The sequence below is a fragment of the Ictidomys tridecemlineatus genome, chromosome 8 (assembly GCF_052094955.1).
Source record: "Ictidomys tridecemlineatus isolate mIctTri1 chromosome 8, mIctTri1.hap1, whole genome shotgun sequence".
Lineage (NCBI taxonomy): Eukaryota > Metazoa > Chordata > Mammalia > Rodentia > Sciuridae > Ictidomys > Ictidomys tridecemlineatus.
In genome coordinates this window covers 139,585,073-139,612,627 of record NC_135484.1, presented here as the reverse complement: position 1 = coordinate 139,612,627, position 27,555 = coordinate 139,585,073, and the positions used below count along the sequence as shown (strand labels likewise).

At 47.8% G+C, this 27,555-nt stretch overlaps 1 long non-coding RNA gene across 1 annotated transcript; it reads right to left on the bottom strand.

Moving 5' to 3' along the window:
• Window positions 1–14,922: 14,922 nt before the first annotated feature.
• Window positions 14,923–19,216, bottom strand: LOC120888964 (uncharacterized). Its single transcript, XR_005732606.2, has 3 exons — window positions 18,438–19,216; window positions 17,425–17,756; window positions 14,923–16,305 (listed from the first exon to the last, which is right to left on the bottom strand). It is a non-coding gene; the product is annotated as an uncharacterized LOC120888964 (long non-coding RNA).
• Between the last annotated feature and the right edge of the window lie 8,339 nt (window positions 19,217–27,555).

Below are 27,555 nucleotides of genomic sequence, written 5' to 3'. Positions count from 1 at the left end.
ACTTTCTGTCTTCTCTCCCCTAAAAGAGCAAACATGTCCCAGGAGCTTGGCTTCCCTCTCAAGCTACCCGCTCACCCCCCTCCTCCCCTCCCTGGGCTCAGTTCATGTGTTTGAGTCTTGCTCTCCCTTCCTCTCTTTGGTCTCATGCCGTGCTCTTCTGCAGGGCCTCTGGGTGAGCCTGGGTTAAGCCATGAGTAGGGTCCCATGGCAGCGTCATAAGGCAGCGGTTGTGGTTGGAGAGTTGAGGACGAGGGGCTGGGGTGCTGCTCAGTGATAGAATGTTTGCCCAGCATGTGTGAGCCCTGGGTCTGATCCCCAGCACGTGGAAGAAAAAAGTTGAGCTCTAGGCTTGCTCTTGGCCTGGGCAGACACATGGATTTTATCTTCCTAGCACTGCTGTTTGGATGCAAGCTGACATCCTTGGTGCCTCCCTACAAATACACAGGGTTTATCTTTATGTGTTAGTCAGATCTCTGTTACTGTAACAAGATACCTGAGATCATCAACTTATAAGGAAGAAAGGTTTACTTTGCTGCAGGGTTTCAGAGGTTTCAGTCCAGGGTTAACCCCGTTGCCTTAACCCCGTTGCCTTTGAGCCTGTGACCAAGCAGCACATCATGGTGGGAAATGGCTGGTGGTGACAGGGAAGTAAAGAGAGAGAGAGAGAGGAGAGAGAGAGAGAGAGAGAGAGAGAGAGAGAGAGAGAGAGAGAGAGAGAGAGAGAGAGAGAAGGGGTCAAGATCTCAATATCCTTCAAGGGCACGCTCACAATTGCCCTAAATTTCTCCATCAGGCCCTACTTCCTGAAGATGCCAATACCTCCCAATAGTGCCACAGGGTGGGGACCAGGCCCTCAACACAGGGACCTTTTGAAGGACCGCAGTGAGCATAACTGAGGGGAGCCCACGGGGACGAGAAGAGGACCTGCCTGCAGGGCTGCGGAGGACAGGAGGTTGCTGAGGCCTACAAGTGAGGCTCCTTGCTGTGGTGTGTGTCCCCAGGAAGGGCCACCTGGATCTGTGGGGCATGTGAGCCAAATCCACTCCAGAAGGGGCTCCGGGACCCGGTGCTTGTCACGCTCAATGTCACCTGTGCCCACCAGGCTGTGGGCAATTCTGGATGTAAAAAATGGGCGCTCAGCGTTGTTCACCAGCCTGGAGCTCAGGGCTTCCCACATCTTGCCTGATGGTGGGGACCTTGGGGATCGTGTGACCCAGGATGACAGACGGGCTGGAAAAGCCATGTGAGTGAGGACGCCTTGCTGATTCTGACCAGGACGGAAGATCACAGCCAGGAAAACCCGTTGCTTTCGTCTCTCGCCTTCGCGATTCTTCTGGAAGGCCTTGGTCTTCAGCAGTTCACGGTGACCCAGGAGGTGTGGTTGGGAGAACTCTTGGATAAAGACTTTTTTTTTTTCTTTTCTTTTCTGAATTCAGATTCTGAAACTAGACCAGGCATCAAGGGGGGAGGGTGGCTGACTGTTCCGTTCTTCTCTCTCGTGTCATTTTGCTGACTTCCTAGTCCACGGTTGGGCCAGTCCGACTCAGGGGTCTCTTCTGTCTCCCCATGGGCAGCTTATGGAACCTTCCATCCATAAAGAGCTGATCAAAGAGAAGAAGAAACTTGGATTTGAAGGGCAGCCATCAAAGGAGTTGGTGCTGTCCTTGTGGTCGGTCACCTTTGCCATGAGTCCCACTGGGAGCCTCCGGCAGGGCCATCGCCGTGTGCTCCTCCATCACCCCTGTGTCTCTGTCACAGAACTCCTTGTTGACCTCTGTGACCTTGTGCCTTGCTGCAAGTTCAGACAGAGAGTTACGGTCAGTGCCTTTGTGCTTTATTCTTGTTTGCGTCTGTGCTCGTCAGCTTTTGGGTTCTGTGCCCCCAAATACCTGATATGAACCACTTAAAGGAGAAAAGATTTACTTTGGTCGACAGTTAGTTACAGGGGTTCCCGTCCATGGCCGGTCGGCTCCGTTGCTGTGGGCCTGAGGGAGACAGGGCATCATGGTGGAAGGGCGCCGTGGAGCCAGACGGCTCAGTGCATGGCATCCGGAAGAGGGGAGTAGGAGAGACCGAGAGAAGAAGGAGGAGGAGGAGGAGGGAGAGGAAGAAGAGGAGAAAGGGGAAGAGGAGAAGGGGAAGGAAAAGAGAGAGAAAGATACCGGGAAGAAGAAAAACCCCTTCCGGGGCATGTCCCCAGGGACAAGTCGACCGACATGACCAGGTCCTGTCACCCGAGTTCCTGCAGGGGAGACTTGGACTCAGGACAAGTGGAAAAGAATTTCAGCACGTGCCAGTCAGAGACACAGACAGAGGTTTATTTAGGCGAGCAGAGGCACATTCGAGGGGGAAGACGGACCATCCCGGGAGTGAGAAGCCCCTGCTGGGCTTGGAGCTCCATTATTTTTGGAGGGCAGTAGCCGGGGTTTGGACTGGAGGTGGAGCCAGGGTGGAGAAGTGCAATTTTATACCAGTTTTTCTAGCACTTGTGCATTTCCCAGGGTGACTTTTTGTAGGCGAGGCATGGGCCAAGGGTGTAGGCTGGATTGCTCTGGAGTTGCAAAGGTTCATGGGTGGTTTTTGCATTCCAATGGGTCAAGAGTATTTCCTTTGAGACTCAATATTTCTCTCTCTCTCTCTCTCTCTATATATATATATATATATTTTTTTTTTTTTCCATATTTACCAAATCCCTACCTCCTTTTCCTGTTCATGTCCAGGAACCATCTCTTCAAGGTCTTTATTGTTAATAATCCTGGTTGATTATATGTCTCTCATGCAACATGACCATTCCTCACGGTGCTGTGGCTCCTCCGTACTTGTTTGTGTTGAAACCACACAGGTCTTCTTGCCTCTGCAGCTTCCTAATACCAGGTATTTAATGGTGGTGACCTCATCACGCACGCGGCTGTCTGGTCCTGTGTGTGTCTGGGCTACTGGCTTCCCTTGTCTCTCTCCAAGCCGCTCCTGTGCTTCCTTGGTAACAGCCACCATAGGAGCAGAAAAAAACAAGGATGAGTCCTTTCCTGTCCACCTTAAAGGGTCCTGGTTAACGTTCCTATAACAAAAGACAGGTTAAGAAGAAGCATAACAATTTATTTAGTCCTAATTTTGTGTGACACAGGAGCCTTCCGGCTGAAGACTCAAAGACCCGGGGTGAAGTATCCGTTTTGGTTCTCAGGTTCGCGAAGCAGGGACAGCCTCGTAGAGGCATTATGGGACCAGAAAGAAGATGACATAACAGGCACAGACTGTGGGAGAACTCCAATGGAGTCTATGGGTTCAGATTCTTCTTGTTTTTCTCTGTTTGGCATTTTTCCCTTGTAGGAGGCAGGACCTTTTCTGGGATAATGTCTTATGACCACAAATGAAATGAGGCAGATAGAGAATTTCTCCATGACTAGTGATTCTTTAGAAAAGTCGGGGAAACTTAGGGTCGTATTTTTAGGTTTTTTATGGTTGGCTTTGAAGAAAAGGGTTTCTAGTTTCGGTGACCCACCACTCTTCAGGCTCCTTTATGACAGAAGGCACTAGAGGTGACATGCAGCCCTGAGGTGACACTCTGACGGAAAATTGTGTTCCGTCCCACATGGTGGCAAAACGTCTCTCATCCTCTTTCAATTGGAAAGCATGCATCTTCTGGGTCAACGGCTACACACCGTGTGCCCAGGGCCTTGTGAATCCGTTCTAGCACAGATACCACGTCAACTCATATGCAGACAGGGCTGCCACATTTTTAATCTTTGTGTAGACGGTGATCATTCTCCAGGGTTTATCCAGTTTCTGCAGGGGCCAGACTGGTGAACTCAGGTGGAGATACGGTCACTGTTTTCACCCTGTATCCTTGAGGCCTTTAACGGTAAGTACAGATATCTACTGTCTTCCTCAGAGTGCAATACTGCTCATTATTCACTTCCACGAGGGATGGGGACATTTCCAGAGCGTTCTATTTGGTGTTCTCCATAATAGGTCTTATATCGTGGGCCAGGGACCCGGTGTTGAAGCTCATCTAACTCTCCGCAAATTAATTCCAAATGTGCTGTCAGGACACAGGGAAATGTCCACCGTGTGTCACCAGCCCAACTGTGACTTGGGCATTATCCAGGACTCCACTTAGTTCCTGGCCCTGGGTGGGGGGGCCTCCATTCTAATGGGCGAGAGCACAGTGTCACATGGGGTGCCCATGTGTCGATGTCAACTTAGACTTTGAGTCCAGGAGTCTTTGAACGGTTGGGTCTTCTCCTTCCCCCCCCCCGTCATCAGTCACCTGAGCAAATGTCAAAGGTTCCTTTGGGTAAGGACTATTGTAGGTTGAATCGTGTCCCCAAAAGATGGTCGGTGCGTTGAAGTCCTAGCCCCCAGTGCCCGAGAATGGGACTTTGTTGAGAAACAGAGCCTTTGCAGATTTGACCCAGTGAAGATGAGGTCATCAGGGCGGATCCTCCTCCTTATAAAGTGGTGAAATTCGGGCAGACTGTGCGGAAGCCACGCGGATTGCAGGAGACAAGGCCCGAGTGTGAGTTCCACTGGGGATGGCGGGTGGCAAATGAGTGCCACTCCCCTCTCCGGGCGCAGGACGCTCTTCACAATGGCCTTTGTCCTTTGTGGGGGGAGTGACTCAGCCCCTGACACATTCTCAAGGCAGGAGAGCAAGTGGTCTCTGAAATGGTAGGAGTCCGGCCCCCTGTCTCCAGCGGGAGCCCCGAGGCATTTCCAGGGCCGGTTCACCAACTGGCAGCTCTGTTTAACGAGCCTTCTCTGTGACTTCCAGGTATTCTGTGAGGTCGCTCTTATCCAAACAGTGCAAAGCAGAACCCCAGTTCACGGGACGGCGTTCATTTCCTTGGGCTCTTTGCCAGTTTTTGATTGAGGGAAGTGAAGGGTGGAGGCTTTGGTAACCATGGTGAGGAGAGGAGGGAGTTAGCAGTGTGTGGAGACCGAGGGTTGGGGTGGTGGCCTGGGCAGTGGAGGGGCTGCTGTTCTAGAAGCTGAGGGAGAAGGCCTGTACCTCTCCAAGGGCCCCACACGGTCACTGGTCCCTGTCAACTGAGTGAAGGCTAGGAAGTACTACCACGTCACGGTGTTCAGTCCCGAGTTACCTGTTTTTAGGCACAGAGTGAAGATAGAGGGGAAGGGAAATTTCTGTGTGCTCCTTTCTCTTTTACTCTCTCCACCAACCAGACTAGCCTCGGGCACCTCTGGGTACAATGTGAATAGATTCTCTTCAGAGGAGTCTGTGTTGGGGTCTCTGAAAACAAATGCACACACACAGACACACACACATGCGTTGGCCATGAACACCCATGCACACACAGGTACACCCTAGTGTGTTTAGTAGGGTTCCTAACAAGTGGTGTTGCAAAGAGCCCTGGAGTGTTTCCATGGTCAGAAAGGCCCCAGGCTGTGCGGGGTGGTATTAACAGTTCACCCGCTGGCCTGCATGCACAGGAGCACGGGAATCTGATAACAACACCATCTTATTGTTTTATTTCCATATTTTTCTTTTGACCAAGGGAGGAAATGGACTATCTGCTCTTTCCTGCCCCCTTCCCCCCACTTTGCCATTCACACCCACATTTCCCTGTTTAACTCTTTAGTGTCAAGGAAAGGGGATTTCTATGATCTTGGGGCCTACACGCCTTCTGTGTCTAATGCCTGTTGACCTTGAAAAAATGCCTGGCTGGTCTTCGACAGTCTCAGGAAAATCTCTTTTCCCAGCCCTGATCCTTCCTTCCGAAGAACGGTTTGTATCACGGATGCCGTCCTCAGTAGGGTATAGTTACTTGATTAAAAATTGAGATTTGTATATTTTTCTCATGCTTCTCTTTCCTCCTTGTAGGATATCTTCATGATCTCGATTTCTTTGCATTATTTTATATAAAGGCCCTTCTGTATTTCAAGAGGTAGTAGTAGTAGTTGTTGTTCTTATTGGTGTGTGTGTGTGTGTGTGTGTGTGTGTGTGTGTATAGTAAGGGGAAGGAAGGACGGAGGGAGAGAAAGGGGAAGAAAGGGTTTGCTTACACCCCACTGACCAGCAATTCCTTTCTTTTATTTTTCTCTCTTCCCACATTTTTCATATTGGTACATTATAGTTGTGCATAATGCTGGGCTTTGTTGTTACATCTTCGTACATACACACAGTATTGCAAGATAATTTGCTCCAGCCATTTCTGCCAGCTTTAGGGATAAAGTATCCTAGGAAGAGCTTCCTACGGTAGTGCCGAGGTGGAAGAGGCTGACGAGGATTTTGGCGGGGTTGGGGTGATCTGGGAAGGACAGAATTGGCAGAATAGGGTACCAGTTCCTGAGAAGTGCAGGATAAGAGGTTTGCATTTGATGGATGGTGACGAGCAGTGGATGTTCACACGGGGAAGCCAGGCGCAGGCTGAACTGGCGTGGAGGGAGCCCAGGTGCAGGCCACCACAGGGGGCAGCTGCTGGGGATCCTTAGGCAGAACTGCAGGGGCGCAGGGCAATGCCATGTGCAGACAGATGGGAAGGACATTTCAGAGGCCTGTGACTCATTCTTGAAGGGATCAGGAGTCCAGGAAGAAGGAGTCAGCTCCCAGGAAGAAGGGTGAGGTTTGGAAAGGGGTGGGGCCTGAAAGGGAGACAAGAGGGTCAGGTGCAAGGAGTGATTCACCAGATGAGGGTAAATTCTGTCTCAGAGGTGGGGAGTGGAAGGTGCCCTAACATGCCTGGGAGAAAACGTCCACTGTGACACAGCAAATGTCATGATGACCTTCAGGAGCGAGATCTGGGCTGAAGGTGTGCATAGGAGCATCTCCTCTCAGAGGTGAAAATTGGAACTGAAAATTGGAGATGAGATTTCTGAGGCATCACTAGTCAATCGAACATTTAGGACATGTTCATTGGTTGGTTATGTAGTTACGTATGCACATAAACACACACACATACGTACATACATACATACATACATACGTGGTGTATATCTTACAGGCTGAATCATGTTCCCCCCAAATTCATATGTTGAGAGCTCAACCTTCTTGTACTTCAGGATATGACCATAATTGGAGATGGGGTCTTTAGGGAGGTCCCTAATGCAATCTGACTCATGTCCTTTGTGAGAGGAGGAGATTTTGACAGATTACAGAAGAAAGACTCTATGAAGACTCAGGGAAAAGATGGCCAGGTATAAGCCAAAGTGAGAGACCGCTGGAGAAACTCACACCTTGGTCTCAGATTTCAGAACTGTAAGGAAATAAATCTGTGGCTTAAGCCCCCGAGGCTGTGCTATTTTATGATAGCATCCCTGGGAAACCAATCCCATATCCATAGCTACACCTGAATGCATACACATAGGTATCCACAAACACGTACCCACACATACATACACACATGCATGCATGGGTATGTATTAATATCTTTGCCTATAGCAAAGCAAACCATGCCTAATGGTATCTTTCTGGAAGTGGTAATTTAGGCAATCGTGGCTCCCAGGGACCGCCTGGAGGCAAGTGACCCAACAGAGACATCATATTAGCTGTGATGATTTCCGGAATATGAAGGTGATTTAGATGATTCATTTATAGTTTTCATGTTCAAGGGGTTTTCCAAAGCCGAACGCCTGTCCTTGGCAGCACTCACTCCCTTGGAATGTGCCTTTATGAAATTAGGCAGGGAAAAGGTATTGAGTACATCTGCTCACCGTTCACACCAGACGCATCCCCAAGACGTCTGGATCTTTGCAATGCTAAAGCATCTCAAAAGGCCCTCATGACTGGGGACAGCTGTATAAAAAGTGCATCTTAAGCCTCACCTTCAGCCCTCCTTGGGAGCCTGCAATTATGGAAAGCAAGGATGGACCCAGTTCTACGAAGGCTGAGCAGCGCCGAAACCCATGCACCAGCTCCTGCCCTGCACACGAGCAGAAACCGAGTCCCAGGGCGCAGTCTCCTTGATCTACAAAGGCCTCGCTGGTCCTTCCCTTCCTAATGTTCCACCTGTACTTAGGTTATTGGAAGACGAGGCGTTGTTGGAAAGGGGCTAGCACAGTACCCAGCATATAGATAAGCCATAGGTCACTGCTGGCATTAATCATCATTATAATCTTGCCATCTCTCTTTCCCCATGGCAAGCCTCGCCAGAACAGGATTCCTGCAACCTTGGTGTTGCATCCCCTACACTAGTCTGTCATGGAAGGGTCAACAGCGTTCCAAAGGATTGTAGAGTTTACTTTATGATGTCACAGTGTTAGTTTTCGCCTTTACAGTGTGGGACTTGTAGCAGTGGCTATAGGAATTGAAACTGTACAAAGCAACTTTAAAAAGCAATGAGGAAAGTTATGTATGAACTTCATGAAGAATAAAATAAAAACTGTGGTAATTTTCAAAATTTTGATAAAATATGAAACCTGTCTTACTGTTGATATAAGGAAATTAAAGAAACATTGATACTTATTTGTTTTTTTATTAATTTTGCAGTACTGGGGATTGAACCCAGAGGCTCACACACGCTAGGCAAGTGCTCTACCACTGAGCAACATTCCCAGCTCTTATTATTTTAAAAAAAATTTTGTTGTTTTTAAATACACATGACTGTTTTAGAGTGTGTTTTGACATATTATACATATATGGTCTTTTTGTTGCTAACTTGCCCAGGCTGACATCAAACTCGAGACCCTCCTGATTCAGCCTCCTAAGTAGCTGGAATGACAGGTGTGCACCACTGCCCCCAGCTCAAAAACTAATATCTATTTAGCATGTTGTCATTTGAAACATTAGAGATATTGAGAAATAGTTTAACTTTATTTATTTTTAAGGTTAAAAGTCAGCTTTGTTTTTGAGAATAATATATTAGATAATGCAGCCTGGCTATGGTACTGAACCAAGACCCCTTATATTTCTTTTCAATTCTGTCTCTTAGATGGCGTACCTGGTGGAATGCTTGGAAATGCAGCACAGACAATTCCCCAAGGTGCTGCCTTATGTAAACGTACTCGACACATTGGGGAGACAGAGAGGACTGGCCTCCAGATCTAGAATCTAGAAAGTACATTTATGTAGAGTCTGGAATGTATAGCGCATGTCTGTAATCTGGCAGGTATAATGTATATCTTGAATCAAGAATGTGTAGCTGGGATCTGGCTACATATCCTCAAAAATGGAACAAGAGCTGGTAATACATCCCACTCTCTGAACAGGCAGGTACACGATAGAGAAAGAAATGAATTGGGCCATCCGTGTTCTGTTAGAATTTTTTTTTTTTCTAAATTTTCCCAACAGGTAAGTTGCTTCTCAACCCCTATTGATAAGAATTCACAAAACTTGGGATTCCCTTTGAAGAATTCTATTTTCTTTTTGATTGACATTTAATAGTTGTACATATTCATAGGTTACGGTGTGAAATGTCAACACAAGCATACAGCCTGCAGGGTAATTAGCATTTCTGTCTCTTTGTCACTTCTCTGTGTTTGAAGCCTTTATGTTCCTTTCTTGGAGATCTTCATAGACTGCAAAATAGGTTATTGTGAACTATGGTCATCCCACTGGGCTCTCGGACACCAGAAGTTATTCTTTCCATCTAACTGTGTTTCAGTACTGTTATATTTCTTTGTTAAAAAAAAAAATGATCAAGAGTGAATTGAACAGTGCTTGCCTGCTTCTTGTCAAAAAAAAAAAAAAATTAGCAGCCAGGGCCTGAGTGTCTTTTATATAACTTGGCAAACTGTAGCACTTGTTTCTAAATTTGGGTAAGTTTTCCAGCATTTTATCCTTCATACTTTCAATACCATGAAGTATCTCCAAGAGTTCCTTAATATGAAGTTTTTGACAACATCTTCATCCTAAATCAATCTGGCTACACATCCAGAATCTCTCAAAAGACAGCAGCATCCATAATCCCCCAGGGACGATTTCTTCTCTAGGTTCATCCCCATCTGATTCAACTTTTGTTTTTGTGTGTGTGTGTGTGTGTGTGTGTATGTGTGTGTTGCTGAGGATTGAACCCAGGGCCTTGTGCATTCGAAGCAAACACTCCACCAACCAAGCTATATCCCCAGCCCTGACTCAACTTTTACTTCCAGCATGCATTACCACATTTTCGTGTCTCTGTCGACAAATTCCCTCTTTTTGGTTGTCCCTTTTTGTAAACTGTCACATGGCTTAATCACTGGGAGCTGAGTAGGTAGCACAACTATGCTGTTGGCTGTCTGTGCATGAACGGAAGACAAAGGCACAGTGGCCAGTCACTCACTGATGGATTTCAAAGATTAGTCACTGCTCATGATGTGTATTTGTCATTTGCAGAGTGATTTGGGGTTTGAAGATCAAGCAGTGGTGTTTTTACAGTTGCTTCCTGTGAATGTGCCCTGGTAACTGAAATTGGAACCCTGTGTTTGGGGATCAATGTTAATTAATTTTAGTTACCACAAAGTCATGGAAATTCATGAATTTGGGAAATGTGCCGTTGCCTGAGCATTCCATATGTGATGTGTGTCTGATAGATGTCACATAAATTATCACTGAGGTTTTCCATGAATCTTTTTTTTTAAGAGGGGGGGGAGAGAGAGAGAGAGAGAGAGAGAGAGAGAGAGAGAGAGAGAGAGTTTTTAATATTTACTTTTTTGTTTTTAGTTCTCGGCGGACACAACATCTTTGTTGGTATGTGGTGCTGAGGATCGAACCCGGGCCGCACGCATGCCAGGCGAGTGCGCTATCGCTTGAGCCACATCCCCAGCCCTTCCATGAATCTTAACCTGATATTTATAGTTCTTATGGATGGTATCAGGTTGTTCATACATGAAAGAGCTTTATTCCTACAAGAAATGGCATTCCTAATCCTCTTCTTTGAATTCCTTGTTCAAAAAATATGAATGAGAAAATTTTGTTTACCTGGCATTTTCTATAGAAAAACTTTCCTGAAGCATCACCCAGAATGTGGTTTTATGTGGTGAGTAAGCATGAAGAGCAAGCATTTGAGTTAAAGAAGATGTGGGCCTTTAAATAGACCATTGAAGCTCAAATATACACTCTTTGAGCTTCCCTGAGACCTACCCTGTTCCTTAGATTCTGAATTACTATCATTTAAAAGGTGTTTGTGTTGGTTTTCCATCACCATGATAAAATACCAGAGATTATCAACTTGTAAAGAAAAAAGGTTTATTTGGCTCACAGTTTTGGGCCTTTGGCGGTCACCTATCCAAACTATCGCGGTGCCTTTGCTTGCTAGGGCTTCCATAGTGAGTAGCACACACCATGGGTCACAGATCACAGACAGTCACTGCCTCCCGGTTCTGGGAGCTGGAAATCCAAGATCAAGATGGCAGCAGGGGTGATTTCTCCTGAGGCCTCTCCTCTTGGCTTACAGGTAGTCACCTTCTTACGGTCCCCCATGGCCTTTCCTCTCTGTGAGCATCCTGGTGTCTCTTGGTCCAAATTCCTTCTTCTTAAAACACCGGTCAGATTGGATTAGGGCCCACCGTCACGCCTGGTTTTAACTTGATTACCTCTTTAAAGACTCTTAGGACCTTTAAAGACCCCAGGATATTAGGCTCCTTCTGAGGTCTGGGCGGTTGGGAGGCCAACATAGGAATCTCGAGGGTGGACACAGTCCACTCTGGGATAGGCAGTGAGGAAACACGGCACCCAGATTTTAAGGTGACTCTGATTTCAGAAGCATTGAAGATGGGGGAAAAGCGAGCGGTAGAATCAAGAAGATGCAGTAATATACACTATTTGTCAGCTTCATCTGACTTTGGCACACGTTTCACAAGTCATCTGGTTGAAGGGGCATTCTTCTGTGGATCACGCTTCAAACAAAATGGTGAAGTGGCTGGTGAATAGAGAGTAGGAAAGAGCTCTGCCATTTTTGTAAAATAGAGATAGAAATATTTACTCTAGTAAGGTTTTACTTGGGGTCTTGAGTGTCTAAATGTTTACCAGTGTTAGACCATAATAAGTCAAAACTCATGATCTAGGTGTAGAAACACAAGTATTTTTAAAAAAGCTCCTTCTTAATTGTCAATTCCAAGATAATCCTCCCAGTGTGCATGGTCCTGCCTTTTGTGTCCTTCCTGGGTGGAGCTGCTTGGGTGAAACACTCACACTCCATTAGTCCAAATTCTTTGGGCATCACATGAAAAGATTCTGTCTTAGAACAGGAGGGGCAAAGAAGGAGATTCACTGATGGCATATTGGATAGCTTCTGTGACCCGATGTGGTTAGTCCCCTTTCCTTCACTGTGGCAAAATCCTCGAGATAAACAGCTTATGAAGAGGAAAGATTCATTTCGGCTCACAGTTTTGGAGGTTTCAGACTGTGGTCCCTTGGCCTCATGGCTTTGGGGCCTGGGGTGAGGCAGAACATCCCAGTGGAAGAGGCCGCCCACCTCATGGTGGTCAACAAGAAGAAAAAGAGAGCCAGGAGGGGCTCAGGGTCCCACACGCTGTTCAAGGGCACAACTCCCCAAGGACACGACTCCCTCCCACTAGGCCCCACCTCCGAACAGTTCCACCATCTCCAAACAGTGCCACCGTGGGTGACCAGGCTTTGAACACACGGGCCTTGGGGAACACGCCGGATCCAAACTGCAGCAGCAGTCTTGCCTTTTCTCTGACTTACCCCTCAACTTAGCCTCGGCTTCACCACACTTTGTGCTGAGAGTTCTTCCCCCCAGCGTGGGCTGCCTCTGGCTTCCTTCCGCAGTTGTCCTGAATCCTGGGAGGAGTCCCCTCCAGGATCCACCCGACACCCGTGGCTGCTATGCCCACGCTGTAGGAGAAGGTCCTGTCTCCCATCCCCCCGGCAGACGACTCCCACGCGCTTTCTCTGAACAGCTCCTTGGTGGCCAGCTTGGCAACACGTCCAGACACAGACCCTTCCCCTGCTCTCCTTCCTGCTTCCCGAGGGTCTTCCCAAACAAGCTTCCTGTTCTGATTTCGCGTAAACCCCATCTCAGGCAAAAGGAGTTTCATGTCCAGCCAGATCCGAGACCAGGGTGTTTGACTGGGGTCCTGAAAGAGGAGAGAGAGGGGGGACAGGGTACTGTGGGGAGGAAGAGTGACCAGGGGACGCAGATGACCAGGGGACCACATGCTCATTTGGCACTGGGACTGCCAACTCTGGAGCCAGTCCTGGGTGGGGGGCCAGGAAGAGAAAAGGGGGGGAAAAGACTCTGGCCTCTCAGGACCATGGCTCTGTGTCCATCACATGACAGCAGAGGGGAGACACACCTGCATGGACCAAAGTGGGAGTCGGGGGAGGGGAGATAGCAGAGAAGGAGGAAGGGAGGGAGAGGGAGAGAGAAATCATGCTCCATTTTTCTAAAGGACGTAGGTAATGGTGGAGACTAGACTCCTAGGGATGTGGATGGGACTGGAGGTTTACCCACGGTTGTGGCCTAGGGATCTTTCATATACCTCCATGTGCCATCAGCACACAGAGGACAGATTATTGATCTCAGGTTATTGATCCCCATAACGCACTCGCAGAGGAGGTAGCCCATCATTCCCATTGTGGAGATGGGAAGCCAAGGTGAAATCATCAGCCGACCTGTAAAGCCCTACCTACAGCCAGTCTTGCTGATTTGGGGATTACACTTTGGGCCTCCTGCCCAGGGTGCTTGGACCACACCTTTTACTGGAACCGGCTTTTGGGAAGAAGGTCTGCTGGGTTTCCTGGAAGGCAGAGGTTTGCCTCTGTATGCTGTGAACGGGGACATTCTGCCTGGGTGCAGGAGAGAGATGCAGGTCCGTGATGCTCAAAGAAAGCACAGGGTGGGGCAGGGGAGCCTCAGAGCAAGCTGGGCTGCGTCATGGCCCGTCTTCCCGTGACTGTGCTTGCTCTGCGGAGGGAGAGACTTAGACTCCATCCACGCACATCGTAGGGCAGGACTGGACTCATCTCAACAGATGTGAGTCATGTTCGCGTTCTCTTCTTAAAAAAGAATACTGTTTGTGGTTGGATGCAGAAGCAAAGCAAAACCCAACAAAAGATGAAATAAAATAAAAAATCACCCTCAGTGTTAAGCTGTAGTTTTGTATGTGTTGGTGAAAAATAGGACTCTCAAGAGAATTGGTCCCCACCTAGGAATCCCAGGGGAATACAGGCAAGAGGAGGTTTCAAAATTGTTTGTCTTTCTTCTTCGGGGGTTTCTTTGCAGAAGAAGGTCTGCTGAGTTTCCATCCTGCATTTGGAGTGTGGGAATAATGGGGGCCTCACAATGTACTTGGTGTTCCAAAATGGCCCAGACTCCCAGGCTTCTTAACCCTACGCCTCTCATTCCCAGCATGGCTGACTCACCCTGCCCACCAGCCACGGGTGCTCTGGAGAGTCCACAGCAACAATAACCCCAGATCATGAGCTTCTCATTTTTTTGGCTTCATGCATTATTTCTCCTAATTTTTTATTATAGATGCCAGATTTCTCTCCTTTCCTAAAAGTTATCTTTGGATAACTGTAAAATATACTCATTGGAGATGAATGGATAAAGAAAATGTGGTACATGTCCACAATGGGATATTACTCAGCCTTAAAGAAAAATGAAATTATGGCATTTGCAGGTGAATGGATGGAACTAGAGGAAATCATGTTAAATGAGATAAGCCAGAATGTTTTCCTCTGATAAGCAGATGCTGATCCACAGGGGAGGGGATAGGGAAGAATGAAGGGACTGGGGATTGTGTGAAGGGGAGTGGGGGTGGGGTGTGGGGGATGGGAAGGACGGTAGGATGAGGCAGACAACCCTATACACATGTGTGTCTACACTAGTGGTGTGAATCGGCATCATGTACAGCCAGGGGAATGAGAATTTGTGCTCCATTGGTGTACAATGTATCAGAACGCTTTCTACTGTCATATATAACTAAGCAGAATAAATTAAAAAAAATAGAAGGAAGACCAGCAGAATACAAGAAGGGGATCAGGGGAGGGAGGAGGGAAAGAGGAGGTACAAGCGAACGAAATTGGTCAAATTATACTGTTTTATTGTGTGCATGGATGAATATATTATAACAAATCACACACACACACACACACACACACACACACACACATGCACACACACTCTATTGGCTTGTTTATAGCAGCACAACTCAAAATAGCCAAACTAAGGTGTCCACTAATGGATGAATGGACCAAAAAAAGTGTGGTAGATATACACATGGAGTTTTATTCAGCCACAAAGAAAAATGAAATGGTGTTTTTTGCAGGTAAATTGTTGGAACTAGAGACCATTATTTTAAGCAAAATAAGCCAAACTCAGAAGGCTAAGGGTGATCTGTTTCTCTCCTATGTGGGTGCTGGAGAGGAAAAAGGAAAAGAAAGGTGGGGGTGGGTGGGGATCTCAGGAAAATCAAAGGGGAAAGAAATCAGCAGGGGGGAGGGGAAAGGAGGGGTAAGTGCGGGGGAGTGATATTGGCCAATTTTTGTTGTTGTTGTTATATTGGCTTCAGGTCCCACCATTATGTGCAACTATAATGCACCCATAAAAAACGAGGAAAGAAAAATATAACTAAAAAGTTGAAAATAAATAAACGCACGGGTTGGAGGGCTTCAAGGGACCAGCAGAGGCATGCGACAGGGGCGCTCTCAGTGACGCCTCGTGCCCTTATTTCATGGATTCTATCGGGAGTGCTTGGAGGGCTCTCATCTCCAGGACTCGCCTCACTTTGGCGGGGCGGCCCTGTGACCTAGTCGGTGTATCTCTGGGGGCATCAGAGCTTGGAGGGAATCCTGCCACAATCGTGGAGCACGTTCCAAAGCAAGAGGGCCTCCCCCAGACTCTTGAGAAATCACGGGACAGCTCCGAGGACAGTGTCCGGGAAGACTTGGATGCAAAAGACCCCAAGTCAAAGAGTCACTCCAAGGGTCAGCTCGGGAAGGCCAGAGCGTTCTAGGCCGAAATCCATCGATTTACCGACTTTTCCCTTTCGCCCATGCAGAAGAGAGACTAGAAGAGAAGAAGAGGGTCCAGCAGGGCTCTTTGCAGAAAAGTTCTGAGAGAGAGAACACGTGGGCACACGTACAGGGACGGGATGGAGCTTCTCCTTTCTCGGTCTTTCATTTCTCCATCCTGCCTCCAGCCCAGATGGAGTTCCAGAGAGCACGGAATAGTGATTTTTATGCCTCACGTTTCCACGGTGGCCAATCTGTTTCTAATACATTTGTGGCAAAACATGTGAGCCATCTTGCCATGAAACAATTTCTGAAATCTGGTGGAAGCCTGCCAAGGTTCTCTCTGTTAGCTAAGTAACTTACTTGCAAGTGAGGGGGGACCTTCCAGTAGGGTAAGGCTGTATTTCTCAATTTATTTTGGGTGGGAAGGTTTTTGTTGATCCTGCCATTGTCTAGAGCAAAAAAATAATTAAATAAATGAAAGGTAAGTGCATTACAAATGTCTGCATGATAAATAGCAATCTAGCACCCCCCCCCACCCGTGGGTGGCACATGCCTGTAATCCCAGTAGCTCTGGAGGCTGAAGCAGGAGGATCTCAAGTTAAAAGGCAGTCTCAGCAATAATCAAGGTGCTAGGCAACTCAGTGAGACCCTGTCTCTAAATAAAATACAAAATAGGGCTGGGGATGTGGCTCAGTGGTCGAGTGCCCCTGAGTTCAATTAACCCCTGTCCCCCCCCCCAAAAAAAATGCAATCCCAGGAACAAAAAGTTAATGGTGTCAAATTGCTAAGGCTTTTGTGAAAACATTTTAGATTAAAAGGCTTTCCTATTTGCTCCCATGTTGACTGACTTTTGATTAGACACCTTTGCTCCTTTTCGTTCTGCTAGTTTGTCCAATGGCTGTAATGATGAAAATATTGAAATATACAGTCCGTTTTCCACTTTATCATCCGTGCAGCAGGTGTATTTATTTATACTATCTTTGCTTTTAGAAAAGCGCTATAATATCATAAAAAATATTTCAACCTTGAATTTCTTCCCACAAGAGTCAAAAGTCTCCTGCGGCTCCTATCTGCGGCATAAAGAGAAATCGATATTGACTGAAGGGCAGTGGACTTTGGTTTCTGCCACACTTTTCCAGATAACAAGTGCCCCACGTGTAAGAGAGTCATTCTTTTCGTTCTGTGTGTGCCATTCCCTCAGTACGGCCACTGCCCTGTGGACCACAGACCTATCTGGGCTGATAGCAGTTTCTAGGCTTGGAGGAAATTGCATTTCCAAGAAAGCAGAATGCAGGGATCTCCAAGTTCATAAACATTTGCATTCAATAAAGTCCGCCCCTAAAAGAGAGCTCCCTGACTGGGGATTCAGAGCCCCGTTGGCCTCTTGAACAGAGAGCCCCTCACCCTAGCCCTAACCCTACTCTCCTCAGAGTGAGGTGTCAACTCCTAAACTAGTTCCTCAACTCCTCCTTCACCATCTGATGGGGTTTCTGCCTCTCCTCTTCTCTCCCTGGTTCTCCTTGTGGATTCTTTAGTACTTGAATGTCGCCCGCTTCCCTCCAACGTACCAGGCTTTGCCATCTCTGCACCAGGACTGGTGTGGGGTCCACTGGCTTTTGAGGTGGTCCTGGAAATGTGATGACCCCCCATGAGCTTCATGATTTTGATGGCAGAACACCTCCCAGAGCCATGTCAGAGCCTGGAGGGCAGGACCTGCACAGGCTTTGTGAAGAGAATCCAGCCCAGGCCTTGCAGCTGACTCCTTCCTGGTCCAGGGACCTGTTCAGAGCTTTGGAAATTTCCACCCAGGTAGCTCAGCCCGGTGCTGTTCCTGCCTGGTGGGGCCTGGGTAGTCATTTAGAGTCCGTCTGGGTGGACAGCGGTGAGCTCCACCTCAGTCCTAGGAAAGAGCACAAGTTCCCATGAGACTGCAGACAGGGACGAGGCCATTACACCCCGAGCCCCCCAACAACAGGCACACGACACTCACACTCCCTCACAAGACACCCGGGGCTGGGGCGAGCGCCTCCTTAGTGATTAACAGGTGTGGAATGGGTGTTATTAGTCGTGGCTTTTCGTGAGTTCCCACCTTGTTCCTGCCCTTGGCAGGGTATCAAACAGCCTCTGCCAGTGGTGTATGGTGCCACGGAAGCCAAGGACTCCCCATGGCGCTTATTGAAATCAGCAGGTGTTTTTTCTCCGACCACAATGAAAGCACAGGCCTGCTCAGGGGAGCCGGGCATGGGGGCCAGAGTCAGGGGTGCAGAGTAGGAGGTGGCTGATAGCCTCAGGACATCTTCCCTGTGTGTGTGTGTGTGTGTGTGTGTGTGTGTGTGTACGCGTGTGTGTTGGGGGGTGCGTAGGCTGGTGGGTATGATGAGCCTCCGTCTCACTTGGCATCTTCTGGGCGTTTCCTCTGCCCTCTGACCATTTCTCAGCAAGTCTCTGCTTGCGATCCTACTGCTTTTTGGGCACTGACACATGCATACGATCTCACTTAATCGTCACAGCTCTGCCCAGGTGAGGCCTATTGTCTCTTTCCCATAAGGAGGTGGAGGCTCCAGGGTTTTTCCCTGCTCACCCACATCCGGAAGCCGGGTCCCTCCGATGCATCTCCCTGGGGTTCACAGGGACACGGAGAGGGCTTCTCGCCTGCAGAAGAGAAAGGAGACCAGGGGCACATTCTAGACTTTTCTGTAACATGCTTCAAGGAGTACTCTCAGAAATTCAGGAAAACGTGGCTTGAGGCTGAGATTCAAAGACGGAAAACATGCAACTGGAGGCCTTCCAACAGTCTTCTTCTCAGGGTCACTTCTAAGTCACTTAGACAGTTCCTCCCCTGCTTAAGACCTTTCTGGTTCCTCTTAGGGTTCGGTCTGCAGACCTCATGGTGACTTCCCTTGTTCTGCAGTTTCAAAGTCAGCAGTATCTCCATTTTAACCAAAGTCTCTCTGGAAGGACCTGCGTTTGCATGAGAAAGGCAGTTAGTTGGCTGCAGCTGGGAAAGCGTCTGGGTTCAGTGACTGTCACCTCTTCTCCTAGGGATGCAGGAGGCTCCCAGCTTAGACTTCACAGAGCTGGGACCCGTCTCCCCCGGGCTCCTCCCTTCCCACCAGCCGCGGGGGAGGTCGGAGGGTGTGCGGGCCTGGGCGCCCGAGCTTCTCCCGGGGCTTCCTTGAATACAAAAGAGTGTTTTGCTGCTGGGAAAATATTTATCAAAGGTCTGGCGATAGCTGGGGGGGATTTGACAACTCGAAAGGCCACAAACATTCTTTATCTGCCGGATGAGGTTAGTTTCTGTTTGGACCCGGTGTTTTTGAAAGAAGGAAATCATTTTCATAAGCATCCGATTAGGTCCAGGAAGTGTCCCCCGGACAAGGAGAAGTGGACTCCGGCAGCGAGTCCGGACTTTTGTCGTGGGTTTGCACCGCCATCTGCTGGCTGAACTTGTGAACTACACGGCAGGGAACGTTTTCTTCCTCCCTGGCTCTTGAATACAAATTCTCTCCATGGTGCAAAAGGGAAATGCAAGAGTTCTGTTTTTTTTTTTTTTTTTAAATAGCAATTATTAGAGTATTTCTTAGTTCCCGTGGTGATAAATAAAGCAGGCAGAAGGTGGAAGAATAAAGCTACAGCAAAATTTGCTCATCTGAGGCTAGAGGGTGGAAGAATTCCTCAGCATGATGGATTAGACCTTCTGATTGAGCCCATTCTGACTTTTTAAGACTACCCCGTTTCAGGGAAATACACGAATTATTTTTTAAATGAGCAGTGTAAAAATTGATCGATTAAAAAGTGAGAATTGCCGTGTCTGATTGTAGAATCTTAGGCCCACTTTAATTTGGGTAATGGAACAGATAAAAGATGTGGGATCTTTTGTCTCCAAAATTTCATGTTAGTTTTAAACACAGGGCCTTAACCTCTAAAAATTTAAGTTCCATACCAGGTAAGGGATTATTGTAGCATACATATGACACACTTGCACAGACAGACTTAAAAAAAATAGGCTTTTCCCACTATTTTAAATTTATTCTGGGAAAATTTGCTTTTTATCTTTAATCTCGAGAGAGTGGAGGTCCGTATGAGGATGACTTCAGAACCACATTAGGGATACGGATGTAGATGCCCCAGAACCCTTTTCTCTTCTTCTTTCTTCTGCCAAGACCTGGATTCTAGGGTCCCCCCTGTTAGTCTGAGTCCTTTAAGAAGCAGATGCTGCCAAGGGATTAGACACGTAAGGAATTCATTGGGGGGGGGGGTCGTCTGTTAGAGGAGAGGGGGAGGGTCTAGAGGAAGGCAAGGAAGGCCCCAGACCCCAAGGCGGGAGAGATGGAGGGAAGGAGGAAGAGGCAGGCTGGACCGGCAGGAGCATCCCAGACTACAGAGGAGTTCCGGGAAGTTAGGCAGAACCGTGGAGCATCCTTGTGAAAGGCCGATTTCCAAGGTGACCCCTGATGATCCCTGCCTCCTGATGGCCTGTGCCTGCTGTCACGCTTTCCCTTTGAGTGGCTGGCTTCTGGTGGCAAAAGTGATGGCATGTCACTTCCACGCGGTCACCTAGCTGGACTTTCTTGCCATATTGCCCACAGGGGAAGATTTAGGACTTGTGAGCTCAGTGCAGATACCTCGATGGACAGCCTCCCTCCCCGCCCCACTCTCAATGGAGTCTTGCCCAGGCTGGAGTGCCCTGGCAGTAGGGAGGGGAGACCTGCGGCCACCTCCACCAGGTGCCATCACACTACTGATCAGTACATACAACCTCCTGCTCCCCTGTCCCTTAGGAGGTCATGCTATTGATGGCAAACTGGGTTGTCACCTATCAGCATAAAGCACTGTAGCTCAGAACTTCTGGGCTCAAGAGTCATCCTGCCTTAGCCTCCCTAGCAGCTGGGACTAGTGGTGTGTGCCACCTGCCCTGCTGTGGTGAGGGATTTCCGAGAAGCCGCCGGGGCCCTCAGGTCATCAGGTATGGGAAAGGCATGATCTCATGGTCACCACAGACGCTCAGAGCAGAGGTTGCATTTCTCATTCTCCCTGGAGCCTTGGGTGGCTCTCTTAGTTGCTGAATTCTGTTTCCGTACAGCTGGCTGCCATGTTGGAAAGTCCCGTGTGACGAGGAAGCCAGGAAAGACCCGAGGACCTTCCTTATCTGACATGGCCTTCTCTTCTATGGGTAAGTTATATATTTGACTTCTAGAAAGAGTTCCTAAAGAGATTGATCACTCCCTTGTCCCTTTTTCCTCTCTTGCTGGCTGGCATGTGATGAGATCACTGGATCTGGAGCTGCCATTTTGGATCAGGAAGTAGAAGCTGTGTGTGGAGAATGACGAAGCCAGGAAATAAAAGAAATCCAATCCCCCAAAGTGATCATGGGGTCCCCCATAGACTGTCTAAGTTCACGGGAGAGAGAAATAGATGTCCAACTTGCATAAACCAGTGCTTGATTTCATTTTAATTTTTTTTTTGTCATATCAGAAGTTACTCTGAACTGAAAAAAAAAGTCAACATTTTATTAGGAAAGTCTGAAGGTGAAAGGAGCAAATGTTTCTCATTTGCTAAATCATGGTAAAAAGAAAAGTAAAATTGCTCGGAACTGTGACTGGAAGATGGTACCCGGCTCCCTGGGGTGGAGGTGGCCGCTGGTGTCCCCTCCCTGCTGCTAGGAGGTGTCCCTTCCCTCCTCCTTAGCCAGGACAGACAGGAGGAAGCCACTGATTCTCATCATGGTGAGGTCTTTGAAAGCAACCCCTGAGAAGGAACGTGAAGTCCCCTCACTGGGTGCCAGGCTCTGAACATTGGCTCCCCTCCCCCCAGGCTAAGAAAGTTTGTGGAATGAAAGACCAAGGAGAAACCAGCTGGGTTTTGATTATCTATCAAATCTGTCGAAAACACCTTCTCTACGCTCATCTGTTTTGAAGCTTTCCAAGCTTGAGAACATAATAAATATTACTTTGGTTGGGCTTGTCATTCATTCAACCCAGTCTAGTTCTTTGGTTGTGGCACGGGGAGGGGGGTTGTATTTTCTGGAAGGGTGAAGTTATCTTCTCTGATGACTTTCAAAACGTGCATTTACCCAGCAGGACTGTTGGGTGGACTGTGGATGCAGCTCAGTGCAGCCAGCTTGCTTAGCCATGCCAGGGCCCTGCGGTCAATCCCCAGCACCACGAGGGGTGGGAGTGGGGGATCAACTTTTCCTGCAGAAAGCAATGCCTCTACTAAGACCTGTGGGAAAGGAGCCCAGGAAAGAAGGAGCCGCACATCCCAGATGGGAGGGCCGGGAGGTCGGGAGGGCGCTGATCGTGCAGGAGCTACACGTGGCTTGGTGCTGTTGCTGAGGACACTGTGAGGTGGGATGGCTGGGGCTGGAGAGAGGAGGTGAGGCCAGGTGACATGAGGGATGGCATCACATGTGGGGGCGTAAGGGCAGGGGCAGGAGGGGCTGTGCAGACTTTAACCAGGAGCCATGCCGAGCTGGTGTTTTAGAAGACCTCTCTGATTACATCGTGGGGCTCTGGTGCCAGGTAAGGTGGATGAAATACACACCACCCTGCATCTGCTCCTCAGATCAGCTGTAAAACCTGGACAGAACGCGTGGAGCAGCTATTCGAGGACCCCGAGAAGTAACAGTCGCAGGTGGATTGAGGAAGAAGACTAGAATTTGAAGAATGGCTGAACCTGTATGGTGTGTGCCTTCTTTTTTTCCTCCAGTATCCTCTGGACTCGACACAGCCAGAAACCTAGAAGGGTTCTCCGCACAGAGAAAGATCCAGGAGAGGCTCCATTCTCTTGCATCCAGTCCCCAAGGAATCCTGAGACAGCATCAGGGACAGTGGCAACAAGGGCACTTAACTAAAAGCCTCAGGGCCAGAGGAGAGGAGACTTCCTGGGGGACTGAATCCTTGTTACTTTAAAACATTTTCCTTCTGTTGCTTGGCCCAGGAACCTGGGACCAGATGTGGGCTCAGATGCAGCCAATGTGTGGCAAAATGAGATAAAGCAACGCCCAAATTTCTGGTGGAGACTGAAAAGGAAAATCTCAGGGACCCAGAAAGGGTTAGGGAAGAAAGGAGAAGAGGAGCTCAGGAAAACTACCTGATAAAACTGTTTATGAACTTATGGACTCATCCCGAGCTGCGAATGCATGGAGAGGACCCCGAGCACAGTATTATAGACATGGAGAGTTGAACTATGGCATAGACAACAGCCCCAGGTACAGACTTACCACTGGTGACCCATGTGGGTCACTTCTAAGTAGCACCAAAATACTTTGGGATATAGAACTGATATTGGAATCACATCAACAAGTTCAAGCCAGAACTTGCAGCCTATCACCAACAAAGTCAGCTGAACAAACCAGTTTGCCTGCCTAAATGAAAATATCAACATTTTCCATAGAGTTTAAATAAGACCCAGAGCCTTAAGACACAGAATACTCAGAAAGCCATCCCAAATCAGCAATAATAATAAAAAAGGCACATTTCAAATTTCCTAGTGGGGAAACTCAAAATGCTAAAGTAAGAATGTCACAGGTGTTGAAATTATTTGACAAATATTTTAAAGTGGTTTTTACAAAAATGCTCAAAGCAGTAAGGGCAAATCCTGTTGAAATGAATAGAATGTTAGAAAGTCTCAGTGAACAAAAGCAAGATATTTAATGGAAAAAAATATTGAAATTTTAGAAGTGAAAAATACAGTAATCAAAAATTTAAAAACTTGGGCTGGGGATGTGGCTCAAGCAGTAGCGAGCTCTCCTGGGTTCGATCCTCAGCACCACATACAAATAAAGATGTTGTGTCTGCCGAAAACTAAAAAATAATTATTAAAATTCTCTCTTTCTCTCTCTCTCTCTCTCTCTTTAAAAAAATTAAAAACTAACTAGATGGGTTCATTGGAAAATGACAGAGGAAGAATAAGTGAACTTGAAGATAGATGAACAGAAGTGATCTAATCTGAATAATAGAGAATTTTTGACATCCAAAATTGGTTGTACAGCCTGACAATAGAATGTGGAGAAAGAAAACATATTCTCCTATTTTTAGCTTCTATTTGGGATCTCAAGAATGATGCCCGGGAGTCTTAGATCTCAGAACTCATACCTTAGTGTAAAGATACCTGTCTTGGTAACGCAGCTTGCTGTGCTGAGTAGAAGAAAGAGGGAGAATTCTTCCCTTTTCATCCTGGGAGATAATTAGTGACAAATTAGAGAGAAAGAGACAGGAGAGTTGACTATAAAATAAACAAGTGCATTTGGTTTGACTCAAATGTATAATTCATGAAGTTTTTTTTTTTTCTGTTTCTAACTGTTGATCACTTTTTTTTTTTTAAACTGAAATTTGACCTCAATTTTATTTTGCAGATTCAAAAGAGACTGGAGCTTGTGCACATGAGGACTAACCCTTGTGTGCCTCTCCATGAAGTGGGACTTTGTTCTCAAGCTAATAAATACAGAAATTAAGAACAACTTTTTGGGGGGTGTTATTGGGGATTTAATCCAGGGCACTGCACATGCTGGGCCGGCGCCCTACCTCTGAGCTGCATCCCTAACTCTTTCTATTTTATTTTGAGACAGGGTCTCACTAAGTTGCCCAGGCTGCCCTCAAACTCAGGAACTCTCTGTTTCAGCTTCCCAACTAGCTGGGATTACAATGGTGCCCCACGGAGCCCAACCTGAATAATCAGAATCAAACTTTGGAGAAGCCAGTTGATTAAAAAAAAAAAGAATGCTGAGTTCCTTTAGTTGTTGTGAGACAAGGGACGGCCGGTGGACTGGAGTGTTCCCAGGTAGGTAAGAGGTGCACAAAGAGAAACTAGATCTACTTTAGCCCAAGAACCTGGGACCAGAGAAATGAAAATACCCTCAAATTTAGGGACCTTGTCCGTCACAGGGTTGGAACTCAAACACTGACCTCCACCCCCTGCCATTTTGTTCGAAGACTCTAGAATTGAGGACTCAAGTCTCATTCCTTCTCCTTTTCTCACACAAGAGAAGCCAAGTCACATGTGGAATGAGAATTTAATTCTGCTGGCCAAGCAAGGAATTCTCCAGGGGCTCATTTTTCAGAGACACAAATTTTGACTCCTCTTTGTCTGAGCTCCATGGAAAAAAACATTGCGGGGTTTGCACTGGGGTCAGAATATGCTCGCTGAAGCCATGTTGGTTTTGAGGTATGTGCTAAGCCTGATTGCCATGGTAGGGATCTGGCTGGAGTGTGTCCCTCAATCATTCATGGCTTGGAAGCTTGGTCCTTAGTGTGCTGGTTTTGGGAGGTGGTGGAACCTTCAAGAACCTAATGGGAGGTCATTGGGTCATTAGGCACAGGCTTTTGGAAGTATCCTGGTTAGTTCCCCAGAGAAGGTTGTTAGAAAGGAGACATACTTGCTTCTCATTCTCTGCCTTCATATCTTACTATGTGATTGATCACTTTCCTTCTGTCACCACGAGGCCCTCTTCCACACTCACTAAGGCCAGGCAAAGGCTGATGCAATACTCTTGGGCCTTCAAAATCGCAAGCTAAACAAACAACCTTTCTCTGTAAGTATTCAGTCTCAGGTATTTTGTTATAGCAACAGAAAACTAAGACGCCGACACGCACCCTTGACTGGATTTGAGTTTGTCTTCTGTTGCTTAGTCACACTGATGCAGATCATTATGATTGCTTCTGTTGTTGAGCTTTGGCTTGGTCAAGGGTTGAGTGGAGCACGTCATAGGCTCTGCCACTTTCTCCACATGGACTCACAAATTGGCTCTTTGGGTATATACTAGTTTCCATCTCAGAGTGTGGTCTTTTCCTCTTCTCTGTGGCCCTCTAGGTATCTGTGTGGAGCTGTCTGCTGCCACCCGGGACCCCACACCCCTGGGCCTTGGAGGGCTCTGCGGACCCTGGGGGCCTTTGGGAGAGCACCCTGCTCTGTGAAGCTGGGCTTGACCTCCCAGGGACTCATGTCCTTGTTGGCTTGTGAGCCAGCCCGGCGGGTGACTTTGGAGAGACTTCACGCTTGCCTTCTAGAAAGAGTGAGGGCAGAATGGAGGCCCGGAACAGAAATCGAAAGGGACGATGGGAAATTCACTCTTCCAGGGGTTACACCCATCCTCCAGGGAACGGCAGCTGCCTGCTCAGGATTTAGGGCCCCCACCTTGAGATTTGGGGTTCTGTGGGTCCCTTCATGAGAATAAAAGCCAGGCAGATCACCTAGTGAGGGAGGTGGACAGAGAGAGTGGAAAAGTACAGCAAGAGACCTGGGTGGAGCCCCTGAGCTGTCCTGGGGCTACAGGGAGACGCAGGAGGAAGGAGGAAAGGAACAGAAATCCCGGCTTGGCTTCTGCATTGAGGACAGGCTGGCTGGCCTCTTTGTCCCCTCTGCCCGCGAGCTCTGGCCATTTGGACCACCGTAGACTTGAGAAATAGAAGAACGGATCAAAAACAAACCAGGAACCGATTAAAAGAGCAAACACCTCATCCAAGAAATCTCGATGTCAAAGGCGGACCTGAGGAAAAGGAAATCCACAAAGGCCCTTTTGATGGTGGTAAAGTGCATGATACAAAGCTACCACTCTGACCAGGTATGCGTTGGTGGTACCAAGTGCGGTCCCAGTGTGACCATTCAGCTCCGTGACTCCTCCGTCCTGCAAATCCGAAACTCTGTCCATTAGACAACCCCGCCGTCCCGCCTCCCCAGCTCCTGGTAACCATCATTCTACTTGATTCTACGAATTTGACTCTTCTTGGCACCTGTCTTAGTCAGCTTTTCATTGCTGGGAACAAAACACCCCACAAGAACAACTCAGAGGAGGAAAAGTTTCTTTTGGCTCAGGGTTTTAGAGGTTCCGCCCAATGGTGGGCTGACTCCGCCGCTCTGGGCCTCAGGTAAAGCAGAACATCGTGGCGGAAGGTGGTGGTGGGGGGAAGCTGTCAGTTCATGACAGCCAAAAGGCAGAGGAAGAAGAGAGAAAGCATCACGGGTGAAACATAAACCCCTCCGGGTGCGGTGGCACATGCCTGTGATCTCAGCAGCCTGGGAGGCTGAGGCAGGAGGATCATGAGTTCAAAGCCAGCCTCAGCAAAAAGCAAGGTGCTCAGCAACTCAGCGAGACCCTGTCTCTAAATAAAATACAAAATAGGGCTGGGGTGTGGCTCAGGGGTCGAGTGCCCCTGAGTTTAATCTCAGTACCCGGCCTCCCAAAGAAACGAACAAGAAATATAAACACAAAGGCTCACCCCCAGTGAAGCACTTCCTCCTCATAGCCTGCCTGCCTACGGTACCTCACAGTCCACTCATTCATATTCCTGACTGAGTCAGAGTCTCCCTCCCGTTTACAGCTGGATAATATTCCATTGTGCAGACAGACGATACTTTATGTGTTTATTCATCACTGAGGAGTACTTGGGCAGTTTCCACCTCTTGGTTATTGTGAATAATGCTGCTATGCATGTGGGTGCACAGATATCTGTTCTTGTCTCTGATTTCACTTTTTTTGGGGTTCATACCCGGAAGTGAAATTGCTGGATCCTAGGGTAATTCTTGGTTTAATTTTTTGAGGAACGACCACACCATGCACAGCGTTAAGACAAACCCATTACCTTTCCAGAGCTGATTAGGCACAAGTCGAGATCCTCTAGGATTTGCTGTTCCTTGACAGCACTGAGTTTGAATATTTTAATTTAATGAGGGAGTCATTTACTCTTCTAAAGAGCTAGACT